The sequence below is a fragment of the Lissotriton helveticus genome, chromosome 4_1 (assembly GCF_964261635.1).
Source record: "Lissotriton helveticus chromosome 4_1, aLisHel1.1, whole genome shotgun sequence".
NCBI classification, from domain to species: Eukaryota; Metazoa; Chordata; class Amphibia; order Caudata; family Salamandridae; genus Lissotriton; species Lissotriton helveticus.
In genome coordinates, this window is record NC_136063.1 from 1,820,067,595 (window position 1) to 1,820,085,481 (window position 17,887).

The 17,887-nt window shown below is 48.5% G+C and overlaps 1 protein-coding gene across 2 annotated transcripts in view; it reads left to right on the forward strand.

Moving 5' to 3' along the window:
- The window catches only part of UTP14A (UTP14A small subunit processome component), a 413,069-nt gene that overhangs the window by 139,877 nt on the left and 255,305 nt on the right, over positions 1-17,887 (forward strand). The gene's annotated exons all lie outside the window — the stretch shown is intronic.

A 17,887-nucleotide genomic window follows, 5' to 3' on the forward strand; every position in this document is an offset into this window, starting at 1 on the left:
TACGGGGTCTTATACATGACGGAGGGGGAGGACGATACTCAAACGGCATTGATGGCGCTGGACGCCTCAATGGCCTTTGATAGTATAGAATGGCCCTACTTGTTCAAAGTATAGGAGCGTTTTGGCTTCGGACCGGTGTTCTGATGCTGGGTCCGCCTACTGTACGAGCAACCGACGACAAGAGTGAGGGTGAATGGAGCGACGTCCCGGGCGTTCCCCTTGCGCAGAGGCACCAGGCAAGGATGTCCGTTGTCCCCCGCTCCTTTTTGCCTTGGCCTTGGAGCCTCTGGTTCATTGGATTCGACGGGACAGGTCATTTTGGGGTCTGTCGCTTACGGACGAGTGGGAGGAGCATATCTCACTATACGCAGATGATATTGTCTTGTATATGGCTAGGCCCTACCACTCGATGGCACAGGCGCTTCATCTTTTTGAGCTCTTCCATAGTTACTCGGGGTATACGATCAATTGGACCAAATCACTGATCTATCCCCTCACTGGCCCTCCCCCGAGGATCCCGTAGCGATGCCCGGCTTCGATCGTCACTGAAGGGTTTTAATACCTGGGGGTTTATGTGACTAGGGACAGAGCGGAGTTCTTTACCTGGCTCGGATGTTGCCCACTGGCGCTCTTTGATGGGGCGTGCTGCGCTTTTCAAGATGTTCACACTACCCCGACTGCTTTATATACTGCAAAACTCGCCCTATCCGATCCCGGGTGGGTTGTTTAAATGCATCTCCCTGTCAGTGCGGACGTTGCTCTGGGACAGGGGAAACCCAAGAATAGCATTGTGCAAGCTCACTAGGTGGGTATACGACGGGGGCCTGGCCCTCCCGGACGTTCAATTGTATTACTGGGCCTCGCAGTTGCTGGTGGTTAATGATTGGGTCTACGCAGAGAGGTCAGAGCCGGCCTACAGGGTGGATAGGAATGTTATGCCAGGGGGCACTTGAGAACCCTTGGGTACACGAGGAAGCGCTGTAAGGATCTCCCGGCACATACAGTGGTGGTGATTCAGTGTTGGAGGGAGGCCAATAATTTCCAGGGCTGAGCAGGCACCCTTACGGGTAGGACGCCGCTTTGGTTTGGCGACCAGCTCGCTGAGGTGTCTTGACTGACTGGCTTTAAGGGCTGGAGGCTTATAGGGATTGACTACTTGGGTTATGTGTGGAAGGGGAACACACCTCGATCCTTCGTTTACCTTGAAAAAGAGTACAGACTGCACGACTCCCAACACTACCACTATCTGCGCCTCACCCATGCCTTACGAACATGCATACACACGGATGCAGCGCACCCAGAATATTCTTGACTGGAGGACAGGCTCCTTCTTGACCCTATCCCGGAAAAGCCTACCTCTACCATTTACTGCAAGCTCATTAATAACATGCCTGACCCCCTGGTGACTCTGCTGGGAGAGATGGGAGGGTGATATTGGCAGCCTTGAAGACGACGACTGGCAGGATGCAGTGCAGTGCCCTCGCGAAATTGCGATTAGGATCAGGTTTCGCCTGGTGCAGTTGAAAATACTGCACCGGGTGTATTATGCACAAACTCAATTGTTCATCTGGGGGAGGTGCTTGTCGCCTTTGTGTGCGAGGGGCTGCCAGGGTGAGGGGTCCTTCTTCCACATACTCTGGCACTGTCCGTACATAGTGCCTTACTGGACCAAAGTTGCACAAACAATGGAGTTAGTGGTGAGATCGTCGGTGCCGGTGGATCCGAGGTGGATGCTGCTAATGATCAGAGGGGCTACTGACTGGTCCAGATATAATGAGATATGGCTAGCTACTGCTGCTGGAGTGGCGAAGCGAAACATAGCCCGCAACTGGGGGGCGCGGGCACCCCCTCAGTGGGAGCAATGGATTAGGGATCTGGATTGGTGCCAGAGGGTGTGTCAAGAAATGGAAAAAGGTATGGGGCCCCTGGCGTAGATACCGGGCAGGGCGGGCGGGGTTGGTTTAATGCCGTCTGTATTATTGTCCATTCCGCTACTACTGTGTCCGTTCAACTGATATGTACTGATGTTTTCTATATTTCATCTGGTCACTGCTGTGTACTGAATGAGACCTTGAGCATACTTAATACAAAGAGTTAAAAAAAAAACTAACTTTCCTTTGGGACATGATGGAGAAATGGAGTCTAGGCTCTCTGAACTCAGAATTTAATAACACACTTTCTGGTAAAAGTGGTTGTTAAATTGTGTGTTGGGAAACACCACTTTTAGAAAGTGAGCATTTTATTGTTTAACCATCCTGTGTGCCTCTGCCTATTTGTGTATTCATCGTCTGGTTTTGGAGTGACCAAGCTGGAGATGTGCAATCACTCCACATAGTCACAAGGGCGGTTGAGATGCGTCATGACTTTCCTGGGTGACTCTTAGCCATGCTGAAAAGACCTTTCTGCATTTACAGTGAAAGGATGAGTTTGAAAGGCACTTCTCTTGTTAAAGTATGCCAATTCTCAGTCGGATTCGCTAGTACTGGAGACTGCCGTGGCTTCTGCGGTTGCGGTGCAGACACCGCGACCGCAGAAGCCACGGCGGTCTCCGGCACTAGAGGATTAAGGAGGCGTGCCTCCAGGATTAACAATCCTTTGAAACTAAACACACTGGGACGAGTGGAGCAGACATAAATCCACCGCCCGAGAATTCTCGGCTGAGAATTGGCACACTTTAACAAGAGAAGTGCCCGGAGGAATTGATGAGCGAACCTTTTGGGCAAGGTAGATTTGAAAGTCTAGTGAAAGTAAAGATTTTAGTTCCTGATGAGAACTCCATGATTTGAAGGAGTTTGAAACACATAGACCTGTTTCTTCTGCCATAAGAATAGTGTACTAAGTTAAACTCTTTGACAGTACATTTGTGTTTTAAATTCTTGTTCTATGGCATGTAACAAAATGGCTTTAAAATAGAAATTAATGTACATAGGGTGAATGTTGGTGATGTGGTGAATGTATGAGTGAGAACAGAATATGATTATGAAACAGAATCTTTATGTATGGATGGGATGAAGTGAGTGAAACGTGTGATGGTCTAAAGAATGTTTTTATCTAAGAAAAGTATTTTTGCGATGCAATGTGTAATGATTTAAGAAGGTTTAATTTTGTGATGTAAGAAACAAACTAAAATAAAGAAAAAAGATTTGTTCTAGACTGAACAGGTGGTCTATGGTTGATGTTGTTGGAATTTCAACATGGCCTCTCAAAAGTGAGTGAGTAGAAATAAGGTATCAATATTGGCAATTGTTTTGTTCATTATTGTATTGAGGCTTGGCCTTACTGTTTTTGAGCCCAATCCCAGTTTTGGTATTGGTTTCTGTCTGTGGGGAGAGGAAAAGGACTGTATTTTTACCCGGCTTTGGTATCCTGCTTGATGATCTCCAAGGGCTTGTGTGTGCTGGCCTCCTGAACATCAACGTCTTGAAGATATATCAGGCTGCTCTTCCCCCTCCCACCACTGCACCTGAGGCACTGAGGAAGTGTGGTGCCATGTTGGGAACAGTGCCGCTGCACCAGCGTGTGCCATGTTTGAAATAAATAAATGCCAAGCAGAGTTTCCCTGTGTTGCCCAATAACTGTCCGCAAACATGGTCGGAGACAGAAGGCTGAGGACCCATGAGCAATGTAGCTCATCGTCCGGAAGAATGGTGAAGGTGTCCCTGTGTTGCCGGGGCAAATCCAGCCCCATCCCACCTGCCCCTTGCTGGAGAAGTGCAGAGCCAACACCGGGGTCGCCGTGAGGGACGACAACCTTGCATTTGTGGTTGAGTGGATCGTGAGGACTGAGACACGCCTCTGCTTTTGCACAGCATCGGATGTGGTCTGTCGCCAGAGCGGGAGCTCGGAGATGCACCTCTGCTCCAGTAGCCCAATCCGGGGCCCAGCACCAGTGAAAGAGGCGCTCTTGTAAAGCAGCCATGGGAGTTGTGGGGCTGCTGTGAACTGCCCTGAAATCGGCAGACAATATTCGGCAGTGAGTAACCCTGCACTCCCTCTCCTAATGGCAGATCCCTGTTGGTTTTACCAAGCCCACTCTTGGGCAACAGACATTCGTACTGTGATAATGTGTATGTTGACTTTTTTCTGTCATTTTGAATTTGTCGTAAGTTAGATAAAATACTACTTATTTTTCCAAACTGGTGTGGGGTCGCTTCTGTGGTGTTGTCACTTTGTTACTGTGTATTGGGTGTAAATACTTTACACATTGCCTTTAGGATAATCCTGTGTCACGTGCGAAGCTACCAAGGGGATGAGCAAGGGTTTTCTAGAGTGGGTGATCCCCTTACCCTAACCAGAAGCAAGGATCCATACTTGGGCAAGGTGCATACCAATGCCAACTGAAGACTCCCAATTCCAACAATTCACCACTGACCTACATAGCACCAAGAATAATAACTGCTAGAAATATTCCTGGCAAATCATCTATCAACATTTTGTGAGCCTCTAAGAACAAAATGTGTTACTTAAAGTTCCATCAGCACAACATCTCTCCCCCTTAATAACAGAAAGATAATGCCACACTAGAAAAGAATGGCTAGGGAAAATGTTTAAATATAAAGAGATACTTAAAGTTGCTATAAAACATTCAATAAGAAACAAATACTAACTAAAGTCATAGGATATATCCCACGCTGTGTAAAACATCCGAGAGTTAAATAAGGTAACAATATAGAAATTCAAACCATCACAAAACCTTAAAGGTTTCCTGATAACTCTGTTGCTTTTAACTCTTTGAGGTTGAACATTGGGTCTAGTTGTAGATTGTTCTTGTTCAGCTAGTTCACCATCTTCATCCTCCTCCCTTCTTAAACAAACTTAAAAGATGTATTGCTTCTCCTATTTCACCACTCATAACTGTTCGCTCTGACCTTATCCCTCTTGAACACCTCCACTTCAGCAGTGGTCCTGAATTTAGAGAAATCTTTGTGTACATGAAGGGGTACTTTAATCCACACCTAATCACCCACCAAAATTGTCTTCCCAAAATCTTTCACCCCAGTCTTCATATCCTATTCTAGTTTCAATTTCTGTTGGTGAAATTCAACTTTGGGTCTGATTGAGACTGCCATTGCCCATTCATGTTCTGTTCAACTATAGAACTAACTTTGTTCTTAATAGTACTGCTGCTTTGGTATACCTTCGGAAAATGTCCAGTTTTTCCTACAGTTTCTGCATGTTGCTTTTTTGTCTAGACATGGGCACAGACCTCAAACTGGAGGATGGCTTTCAAAACCACATCTATAATGATGTCTAAAAAATGTAATGTATCATTTTATATTGTAGGCCTTTTCTTCTCATGCGTGTCTTAAGTAGAAGTTGAGCTTGCCTTCATAACACTTACTCCACCATGCTCTTTATTGACAAAATCTTTCAGGAATTTTTTTAAATTTCAATGCTCTTTGAAATGTCAGTTGTTTCTGCCAATGATAGAATTTGTAATGTAAGTAGCTTTTCATCCTGGTGCTGTTCACAAGTGAAAAAATATATGTCTCCTAACAATCAAACTAGGCTGAACATCAGTTTGTTTGTCTAGTTTCCTTTCTGCGACTTGAAATTCATGTAGTTCATTTTCCTCATCAGACATCATATTAAGTGGTAAAGTTCTTGGATTGCCTGTCCTTCAAACTCCAAATTATGCTCCAGTAAAAATCATTTCCTTTCAGTGCAATATCTGTTCCAAAGCAGTTGCACCCTGGAATTTGGGAAAAACTTTGAACCAAGTTTCCCAATTAATAGATCTAAATAGGAGTTTCATCAGGTGTTTGCTAAAACGACGGCGAGCAGTCATACTTTGAATAGTGTTAAAGTAAAGAACTGAACTAAAGACTCCAAGAAATGTGTATCACTGTATGACAAGAAGGTTCATGTTTGTACAAACTGACCATAAGAAAGGTGCGTTTGTCACTGTATAATTTGACTCACTAAGACTCCTGGCATTCCTGAAAGTGTTCCTTACTAGACTGCCATTTGACAGCAAGAGACTGTTTGAGGATGAAACTGATAATTTACTTGATGAATTTAACCGGAACTATGACCCACATACGTTTGGATGTATCAAACGTTGCATTATTTTCTTTTTGTCAAACGGATAGGTTACAATGGAGATCAAGGTGGTTGAGGTGGCAGTATTAGCAGCAAAGCTCTTCACAGTCTACTGTCTCAAACATAAAACGACTTTAAAACCATTGATCTCGCAACTGCACCACATCCACTTGTGGGAATGGGTGTCCGTGGGTCCAGCATGGAAGACAAATGTGCACCCATCCAATTTTGAGGAAACATCTGTTCCCACTTATCCCTCCCCTACTTATGGCTTCTGTATCTCCCCTCAGCCTAACATCTTCATGAGTTAAGTCCTGGTATCGCTAAAGTAAAGATAAAAATCAGTTGAGAGAGTACTCCTCATTTAACAAGGCAAAGGTTGACCCTTTGGCAGAGACTGTAACTCTTATTACCCCTTTGTGCGGATTATTGCTTAACTTAACAGGATGGGCCCTTTAGGAAGATTAATGATGAAGCCACTTCAGTGGTGCTTCCTTCTATATTGAACCAATTCGGGGCAGACCATCATCTCCTGATATCTAACCTCCGCAAGATCTGCATCAATCCGCTGTGATTGTCCAACCTCACAATCTTCTGGTAAGTGAGGCTTTCGAACCAGATGGGCACAAGTGTCACTTGTTACTGATGTCTCTCTTATGATTTTGGCAGCCTGTGTGGAACATAAAACCGACACCATCCTTTTTTGTATGCTCAGTGCAGAACTGCAATATTTAGGAAATAATACTGAAACTACAGCACCTAAAGGCATGGTTAACCATAATGCATTGCCAATAAAATAAAATATTCTAAAACATTAAATGAAGAAAAATCTTAAAGGAAAAAAAAACCTCTAAAAAAATAAAATGGGAACATTAATATCAAACCAAGTGAGTTTTTCAAGACCCTTTTTTATCAGTAGGGAGACAGATAAAGTCCTGAATTGGCTTGCCTTTCAAGCTTTTGGAGAAATGCACTGAACTTAGTACCACCTCCTGGTGAAAGAAAAGGCAGCCTTACAAGTCAATGTAGAGTGCACACACAATGATAGGCTGTAATATTGATGGGCAGAAGTAAAAATCTTTTTAATCACAGTGAACAACCTACCAAAAGGAAAATGTAAATAAATTAAATGAAATGTCAATTAAATACAAATAGTTTCTCACACAGAACAGTCAAAGAGTCTTCCAAGAAAGTGATGAACAAGAAATTCACAAGTATGAAAAATTGGAAAGAGTAGACTCCTTCAAAACCATATAACTTGGGAGAAATTACCGACGCCCTGGTGCCTAGCAGGCACTGCCGAACCGCTCTTCCCCCCTCCCCCCTGGGAAGGACCTACTCCCTGCATGACCTCGATCGCCCCATGCCTTTGCCCCGCAATTGGAGGTTTACCTCTGCAGACACACATTGACACTCTTCCCACTACCCTAGCCCTTCCCCCTCATCCTTCCTTTTTAAGCTATCCTCTTCTCCTCATTCTTTCCCTCTCAATCAAATCAATCAGGGGTTTGTTAAAGCGCGACTACTCACCCGTAAGGGTCTCAAGGCGCTAGGGGTGGGGGGGGTGCAGGTTCCATTCCATCAAGGAGGGGGTCTGTCGAAGAGCCAGGTTTTGAGGTTTCTTGCGAAGATGGGGAGCGATGTCTGTCTGAGGTGGAGCGGAAGGGCGTTCCATGCTTTGGCAGCGAGCAAGGAGAAGGAGCGGCCTCCCGATCTGGTCTTTCTGGTGTGGGGGACCATGGCGTAGGAGAGCTGGGCTGATCGTAGGGTCCTTTGGGGTGCGTGGAATTTGAGTCGGCTGTTCAGGTATGCTGGTCCGGTGCCGTGGAGGGCCTTGTGTGCGTGGGTGAGCATCTTAAAGGTGATTCTCGCCTCGACGGGGAGCCAGTGGAGTGTGCGCAGGTGCTGGGAGATGTGGCAATGTTTTGGCAGGTTGAGGACCAGTCTTGCGGCGGCGTTCTGGATGTTCTGTAGCTTGCGGATGAGGTTTTGGTTTATTCCGGCGTAGAGTGCGTTGCCGTAGTCAAGTCTGCTGGTGACCAGGGCGTGAGTGACTGTCTTTCGGTGTTCGAGGGGGATCCATTTGAAGGTCTTACGAAGGAGGCGGAGGGTGTGGAAGCAGGAAGATGAGACAGAGTTGATCTGGCGGTATATTTTGAGCTCGGAGTCCAGGATCATTCCCAGGTTGCGTGCGTGGTCTGTGGGGGTTGGCGGGATTCCGAGGGCGGTGGGCCACCAGGTGTCGCTCCAGGCGTCGGGGTTTGGGCCCATGATGAGTACTTCTGTTTTGTTGGTGTTTAGTTGTAGGCAGCTGTTTTTCATCCATTTGGCGACGGCTTCCATGCCTTCTCGAAAGTTGCGTCTGGCGGTGTTGGGCTCGTTGGATAGGGAGAGGATGAGCTGGGTGTCGTCTGCGTATGACACGATGTTGAGTCGGTAGGTTCTGACAATGGGGGCAAGTGGAGCCATGTAGACGTTGAAAAGCGTCGGGCTGAGGGAAGAGCCCTGGGAGACCCCGCAGGTGGTAGGTGTGGGGTCCGAGAGGAAAGGGGGGAGTCTGACCTGCTGCGTCCTGCCGGAGAGGAAGGAGCAGATCCAGTTGAGGGCCTTGTCCTGGATTCCTGCGTCATAGAGTCTGCGTATTAGGGTGAGGTGGGAGACTGTGTCGAACGCCGCTGATGGGTCGAGGAGGATGAGGGCTACTGTTTCTCCTTTGTCCAGTAGTGTGCGGATGTCGTCTGTTGCGGCGAGGAGGGCGGTTTCCGTACTGTGGTTTTTTTCTGAAGCCGGATTGGGAGGAGTCGAGGATGTTGTGTTCTTCAATGAATGTGGCGAGTTGGCTGTTGATGGCTTTCTCCATGATTTTCGCTGGGAACGGGTGCAGGGAGATGGGTCTGTAGTTTTTGAGGTCGGTGGGGTCCGCTGAGGGTTTCTTTAGGAGGGGGTTCACCTCGGCGTGTTTACAGTCGTCGGGGAACGAGGCAGTCACCAGGGAGCGGTTGATGGTGTGGCGGAGCATGGGTGCGAGGGTGTCGGCGGCTCTGTTGAAGATGTGGTGGGGGCAGGGGTCCGTGGGGGCCCCTGAGTGGATTGACTTCATTGTCTTCAGTGTGTCTCCGGTGGTGAGGGCTGTCCAGTCATCAATCGCTGGTTTCCGGGTGTCGGGGGTGGTTGGTGAGGGTTCAGTGTGTTGGTTGTCTTCGTCGAAGTTGTCGTAGATGCTCTTGAATTTGTGGTGGAAAAAGGTGCTGAGTTTGTCGCAGAGGTCTTGTGAGGGAGGGATGTCGGTAGACTCGCAGGTGGGTTGGGAGAACTCCTTGATGATGCTGAAGAGTTCCTTACTGTTGTGTGCGTGGGTGGAGATTCTGTCTTCAATCGCTTTTTTCCTCGTTTCTCTGATGAGTTGATGGTGGGCGTTGGTGGCGGCTCTGAAGTTAAGTTCGGGTGTCAAGGCAGTTTACCTTCGACACGTTTGTTATAAAGTTGTGAATATAGCATTAGTTACAGAGGACTGTCTAATCCAGATCATTCACGTTGCGACCTCACGATGGGGGATACACCACATGCTAACTAACAGACGAGATCAGGGGAAGGCGCGCGACCGCGAGAACATGCCGCCTCACATTACACCTCATCCCCGCACCTCAGACTACAATGCGTGAAACGCCATGCGGCATCACATTCGCAAAAACAAAAAGCTTCCATTTCTTTTCATATATTCCATCAGTTCTGTCAAAGCAATGTGATGTGTGTTAAAAAAACTCACCATGTATTACCATTGTGTTGTATAGTCGTTATGGTGTTATGCAGATTATGTATATCATTTCCTCCTGCTCAATGCCTAAGTGTGCACTGAAAATAAATGCTGGAAAACTAATAAAATATATTCAAACAAAAAAACTTGGGAGAAATTACTGTTCACGAGACCCTCCAAAGAAAAAAGCACAATTGTTTATAAAAAAGAATTGGATGGTATACAGTGCCCGCAGTAGAAAGTTGAACTTCAAAGTGTGAAAAAAGACCAAAGCAGCTCCGTGCAAGATGGGAAAAGAACTATGCTTCAGAAGTGTATTTTTGAAGGGGAAAATGTGAAGAAAAAAAACGTAAGATATTCAACCAAATAAAAAAACTGAATAAAACTACTTTCTCACACAGAACAGTTAGAAAAGTCCTTCAACAACAAAGCATTCAAAAATTGGGAAACCATGACTACTTTAAAACAGTATAAATTGCTGGCATTTACAGTTCACCACACCTCTCCAAACAATGAAAACAATGCTAATTGGATCTAGATTGGAATGTTTGCAGTGCCCTCTGTAACAACTCAAATTGTCAAACCTTAACAAAAAGCAAATCCTTGCGGGATGGAAAAGGAACAAAGTGTCGGAGATAAATCAAGTTATGACATGTATGATCCTTAATCAGTAGACCTCCAAATGGAAAAGAAGTTACAATTTGTAGGATGCTGGCTCTTTGTATAGTTGACCAAATCGAGGTAGACTATGTAGAGATTCCAGGCAACCCTTATTGGTTTACAGAGACAAAACTGATCACACTAAATACTCTTTTGCGGTAGTGTGAGTGACTCTGATTAGGCTAATCTTAGTGTAGTGCTAAGCATTAGTTTTACTTACACAGGCAGTAAATGACACACTCGAGAATAAATCAAGACCTATTTAGAAACATAGATCATATTTGTATATGAATTTTGAAACAAAGGACTTCGTTATCAAATAAGTAATTTTTTAAATATTACTTTTTAAAGTAAAGTAAAGTCCACATTTGTAAAGCGCACAATCACCCGTAAGGGTCTCTAGGCGCTGGGGGGCCGTCGGGAAGATTAAGCGAGCTATTGCCCAGAGTCACATGGTGCTGGGCTGACCTGCCGCCGGAGCCGGGGATCGAACCGTGGTCCCCAGATTCCAGCGCCAGTCGCCCTGGCCGCGGCGCCACACCTCTTCCACCTTTTACAGGTAAGTAAAATGTTCTCTAAAATGCGTCTTTATGCAGCAAGGCTGTCCTATGGGTAAACAGACATATGTTGCATACAGTAATTTATGGTTGGTTTCTGGGGGTCTCCTTGGGGACTTAGGATTGTAGGGGCCAAGGTCCAATGTACCACCAGCAGTTACTTATTACCTGCCCTGGGGTTACGGAGTGGAGAGGTGCTGGTCGGGTTGCTAGCTTTGTGTGCTACGCCGGTGGAAAGAAGGCAGGCCACTCAAAACCGGTTGCAGAGCGGGACTTGGGGACAAGTCCGGGAGCGCTCGGGAGGGGGGGGGTGGGGTGGGAGGGGCCGGAATTAGTGTTCTCAAGAGTGCCTGGAGCAAGAAGGCACAGTCAATTCTCAGGGACCCGGGGTGGGACGCTCTGGTTCAGAGAAGATAGGTCAGCTGGGCTTGGTGAGTTAAAGGCCCTCGCGGTTCTCGGTCTCTCTGGTTGAGGGTGCAAAATCACAACGGCTGGGCCACTCTGGAAGTGGGTCTCTGCAGTGCTGACGTCCCTCAACGGTTGCTCAGTCTTGATGCAGTGGGATTCCGGATTGTACTCTCATGGCCTTTGTTTGCTGAAGGGGGTCCAGTACCCAGGGTATTGGGGCTGTGCTATTCCAGTTGGTCCTTCTGTCCTCTCACTTGTTTGGGGACAGATCTGTCCTAATGGAGCACATATACCTCTTCCTGGGTGGCTGCTCCGTGGGGCTTGTTGGGGATTTGCTACACTGTGAACCAGGCTCAGCTTCTACAGTGCCTGCGGACTGCAGGAGTGTTGCTCCTATACTCCAAGAGCGATTGCTGGCAATTTGCGAAGGGCTGGCAGTATACCGGGGTTATTGGCAGATGCTCAGTTGCAGGATGGGTCACTTGGTCAAAATTGTCGAGACTGGTGCAGGCAGGGTTTGGCGCCAGAAGTCCACAGCATGTCTACAGTTCTTGTTTACTTGCGACACTTCTTTGTCCTCATCTTCTGGATCGATTAAATCTAAGTTCCTGGCATCAGGAGTGCCTTCTAAATACTCAGGTTCGAGGCATGTGGGCTGCTAAATTCATATCTTTTGCATAGATTGCCGCCTAGTGTTGGGTCCGGATGATCGCACATTGTTGTCCTGGAAGAGTCTTCGAAGTATCCTGAGATAGGTGGCTCCTCCCCTGGACTACAGTGCGCATGGGCATCGGCTCCATCCCCAGATTGTTTTTTTCCGCCATTGGGTTCGGATGCGGTCTCGACGTCTCTCTGTCGGAACCGAGAAAACTTACTTCTTTAAGGCCAAAAGGCCTTCGTTTCCCTACGTCGGTATTGTTTGCGTACGGTCTCGAGTTTCTTCCGTCTCTTTGAGTCGGAATCTGAGGAGTCGTGTTACTCTTCGGACATCGAGGCCTTCTCATCGCAGCAAGACCACGACATTTCAACATGGAGCGGAGCCCGTTTAAATACTGTCCCGTCTGTGGGTCCAAATACCCACATATCGACGTGCACCCGGTCTGTAATAAATGCCTCTCGCCAGACCATAACGAGGAGAACTGCATGGCCTGCTCCAAATTCAGGTCGAAGAAAACGCTCAAGCTTCGGCGCGCGGTGCGCCTCGAGGCCCGGCAGGCGGCCCCGGCACCAGATAACATCTTCGGCGACCCGGAAAGAAGAGGGCCTAAGCCATCATCTTCAAATCTCACCACCTGCGACGGAGGTCGAGGCCGATCCCGAAGAAAACGACGGGGTCATGGACCAAGACCTTGAATACGTCGACGAGGTAGGGGACGACGAAGAAGTTTATGGGGCCGCGGAAGATAGCTCAGGGGATGAGCTATGCCCCGACAGTTACACGGATCAGGCTCAGGTCACGGGATCGCCACTCGGCCTTACCCAAGACCCTGCACCGCAAGCCACGGCCCCGCCTTCAGGCCCGGCCACGGACATACCTGCGGGGGCTACGCAGCCCGTATCGAAACCGAAACTGAAAGCATCGATATCGACTGCACCTAAAATGGCCGACGCAAAATCGAAACCGAAACTACCGGATTCGAGTGCACCTAAGATGGCGGTCGTTCCACCAAAAACACAGAAGCCTGCTACCTCATCGGCTCCGTCGACCTCCGGTCCACAGAAGTCGAAGAAGACTGTCGAATCGACTGTGCCGAAGTCGTCGGCGGAGGATGCGTCCTCTAAGAAGGTCGCCCGTCACGGGTCGACCGGGGCGACGCCGGCAAAGTCCACAAAAGTCGTCGACAAACATTCGGTGCCGACAGGGACGCCGTTAGACGAACGCATGGTTGAGGCGGAGTCTGCAAAATCCCTCGGATCGACGGGCGGAGGCTCGACCCATAGGTCCAAAGACTCCGTGTCTACAGCTGCAGCATCGACGTCGAAGACTCCAAAGGGACCACAGAACGTCAGAAGCGAAGGCACGGTGGCGGCCTCCTCGTCGGCGCCTGGTGCCGCAGTGAGTGGCGCATCTCACATCGCTAGTTCACTGCAAAGAATTCGTGATAAGGCCACTGCGACGTCGGCTCCCGCGCCGTCGCACCAGAAGCCGATGGACATGCCTGCAAAGCCTGCTGCCAAGCTTCTATACATTCTGCCGCCGAAGGAGGCACCGAAGGCCTTTGCACCAAGGACGGCGCCGAAGACATCTGAATCTTCAACGTCTGGTGGAATATTGGGTCGACAACACGACTCAGGAGACGAATCTGAGCGTTATGTCGACGCGGACACGGGCAAGTTGACCCTTTATAAGCGGAAAATCACTTCCCAACCAGTGGACTCCTATGTTATTCCACTGAAAAAGAAAAGGCCTGCACAGGACATTCCTGCCCTAGTTGAACCTATCCAGCCTCCGCCTAGGAGGAGTCCAACACCTTCCCCCGACCACTCTGGGGGAGAGGAGGAAGGACAAGATGACCAGTACAATTTCCCCATCAATGACCCTGATGCACAACAGGATTCCTATGATGACACAGGTGACCAGGGAATCCAACAAGTGGGGCAAGACCCACAGCTTTTCAGTGTACGTGCATCCCCAACAGAGGATTCTGCAGGATTTCATGCACTCATTGAACGGGCAGCTGCTAATCATGACGTGGACATGCATGCTGACCCAGTAGAGGAAGATTTTCTATTTGACACTTTTTCAGTCTCTGAAAGGACAGTCAAGACACTTCCTATGCTCAAAGGTGTCCTTAAGCATGCTGCGGAGATCTTTAAGGAGCCTACCAGAGCGAGAGTGGTCAACCCACGCATCGAGAAGAAATACAGGCCAGCACCTGCAGACCCTGCATACATTCGGGGACAGTTGCCGCTTGACTCTCTTGTAGTCGCAAATGCCCGCAAACGGGCAAACTCCCAGACAACGGGTGAAGCTCCTCCCCCAGACAAGGAGTCTAAAGTGCTTGAGGCAGGGGGCAAAAGAGTAGCTGCGCAGGCTGCCAATTTCTGGCGTATTGCAAACACACAGGCGCTATTGGCACGTTATGATAGGGCGCATTACGACACCCTAGAGCAACTTTTACAACACCTGCCTACGCAGTTTCAAGAGGGTACCAAACTGCTCATAGAGGAGGGAAAACTCATCTCCAACGCAGCAATAAAGTGTGCACTTGATGCCGCAGACACAGCAGCTAGGGCTATTAACACTAGCGTCATGCTAAGACAACAAGCGTGGCTACGCATATCAGGGTTTAAACCAGACATTCAAACAACAATACTCAACCAGCCCGTCAATCCTGATAGACTGTTTGGTCCTGATGTTGACACCACCCTCGAAAAGATTAAAAAAGACAACGAAACAGCTAAGTCTATGGGGGCCCTTCAATCACAACAATTCCGGGGTAACACTTTTCGTCGCTCAGGTGCACGTGGTGTTACCCGAGGACAGATGGGTCAACAATCACAGTTCACTAGAGGTGGAGCACAGTCCTCGTACTCCAAGCATAATAAAGGGGGTTATCGAGGAAACAGCACCAGGGGACGTGGCAGAGGAAACAACAACTCCCGTTCCTCTGCCCCGAACAAATAGTGACTCTGTCACTGCCCCCCGACCATTTAACACCTGTCGGGGGGAGACTCCAGCAGTTCCTGCCAGTCTGGACCAACATCACCACAGACAGGTGGGTAAGACAACTTATCCAGTACGGTTATTGTCTAGAGTCAACGTCCACTCCACCCAACATTCCACCAAGGCAACGTCCTATGTCCGCAGAGCATTTGCACTTATTGCAGCAGGAAGTAGTGGTGATGCTGCAAAAAGGCGCAATCGAGCCTCGTGCCAGTGGAGGAGGAAGGCACAGGAGTCTATTCCCTGTACTTCCTTATTCCAAAAAAGGACGGATCCCTCAGACCCATTCTGGATCTGCGCCCCCTCAACCTGTATATACTGTCAGAACATTTCCATATGCTTACACTGCAACAGATTCTTCCTTTGCTGAACCAAGGGGACTTCCTAGCAACCTTAGACCTCAAGGATGCTTATTTCCACATACCACTACACCCGTCCCACAGAAAGTATCTCAGGTTCACCATCCAAGGCAGGCATTATCAGTTCAAAGTCCTACCCTTCGGAGTGACCACCGCCCCCAGAGTGTTTACCAAGTGTCTGGCGACGGTAGCGGCGCACCTCAGGAGGCAGAACATACATGTCTACCCCTACCTGGACGACTGGCTCGTTCAAGCAAAGTCGGAACAACAGTGCGCCGCGGACATGTCGACCACCATTCACCTCCTTCACAGTCTGGGCTTCTCGTTGAACTACCCAAAGTCGCACCTTCAACCAGCACATGTGCGGCAGTTTCTGGGTGCGACAATAAATACCCTGACTGCTATGGCTCAGCCAAACAAGGTCAGGATAGACAGCATGCGGTCTCTAATCCAAAAGTTCAGGGCGCAACACTCGCTTCCAGCGAGAGTGTTCATGCAGTTGATTGGCATGATGGCCTCCTGCATCTTCATAGTCCCTCACGCGAGGTTACATATGCGTCCGCTCCAAGAATGTTTGGCAAATCAGTGGACACAGGATCGGGGACAAATGACAGACCTAGTGTTGGTTACCGGTCGGGCATACAACTCTCTGCATTGGTGGAATCCACACAACCTTTGCAAGGGCCGACCGTTCCAGGAGCCAGTGCCACACATTATCTTGACAACGGACGCATCTCTCCACGGATGGGGAGCTCATGTGCTCAATTACACAGTGCAGGGACTATGGACGACGCAGCAACAGAAGATGCACATCAACTATCTAGAACTGATGGCAATCTTCATGGCGCTCAAGTCCTTCAATGTACATCTGTGCAACAAGGTAGTGTTGGTCCGGACGGACAACATGACAGCGATGTACTACATTCAAAAGCAGGGAGGCACCCACTCGCCACAGCTGTCTCATCTGGCTCAGAGCATGTGGAAGTGGGCCATTCAAAGGAACATTTTCCTCATGGCAGAACACCTCCCGGGCAAGGACAATCAGATGGCGGATCTGCTCAGCAGATACAGCCATCAGATGCACGAGTGGGAGTTACATCCATCAGTACTCCGCCCGTACTTCCAGCAGTGGGGTCATCCAGAGATAGACCTGTTTGCCACAAGGGAAAACGCAAAATGCCAACACTTTGCCGCCAGGTTCCCTCACCCACAGTCGCAGGGGAATGCGATATGGATGAACTGGTCAGGCAAATTTGCGTACGCTTTTCCCCCAGCACCTCTCATACCGCTGGTGGCAAGAAAGCTAAGGCAGCACTCAATGACACTCATCCTAGTTGCTCCAACGTGGGCACGCCAACCATGGTACACCACGTTTCTGGAACTCTCAGTGGTGCCGCATCAAAGGCTGCGACTAACACCCAGGCTCTTGACGCAGAACCATGGCGACATTCAGCATCCAGATCCGCAACAGCTCAACCTGGCGATCTGGCTCCTGAAGTCCTAGAGTTTGGCTACCTTCACTTACCTCCAGAATGCATGGACATCATCAAAGAGGCAAGAAAGCCCACTACCAGAGCATGCTATGCCGCAAAATGGAAGCGTTTCGTCATTCACTGTACAGCCAATAACATAAACCCGCTAGATGCTTCTATCCCTAACATCATTTGCTATCTGCTACATCTTTACAAGTGCAATCTAGCGTACACTTCCATTCGGATCCATCTATCCGCCATAGCGGCTTATCTTCAGAACAGGCAGCATCTCTCTGTCTTCAGGGTGCCTGCCATTAAAGCCTTCCTAGAGGGTCTGAAACGAGTCATTCCCCCAAGAACACCGCCAGCTCCGGTGTGGAACCTCAATGTGGTCCTCACCAGACTGATGGGCCCACCTTTTGAGCCACTGCACTCATGTGAACTCCAGTTCCTAACATGGAAAGTGGCTTTTCTTATTGCTATTACGTCACTAAGACGTGTCAGTGAGCTGCAAGCGCTCACGATCCAAGAGCCATTCATACAAATTCATCCAAATAGGGTAGTACTACGCACTAACCCCAAATTCCTTCCGAAGGTGGTGTCACAGTTTCATCTCAACCAAACTATTGACCTGCCCGCATTCTTTCAAAACCCACAAACAGTAGCAGAAAGAATGCTCCATACATTGGACGTTAGGAGGGCGTTGATGTACTATATTGACAGGACACAAAACTTTAGGAAAACGAAACAACTTTTTGTTGCCTTCTCGCCACAGCACAAAGGCAACCCTATTTCCAAAGCAGGAATAGCCAGGTGGATTGTTAAGTGCATTCAAATCTGTTATCAAAAAGCTAAACGTACCTTAACAATACCCCCAAGGGCGCACTCCACACGCAAATTGGGGGCATCCATGGCTTTCCTGGGGAACATTCCTTTGGAAGACATTTGCAGAGCAGCCACATGGGTTA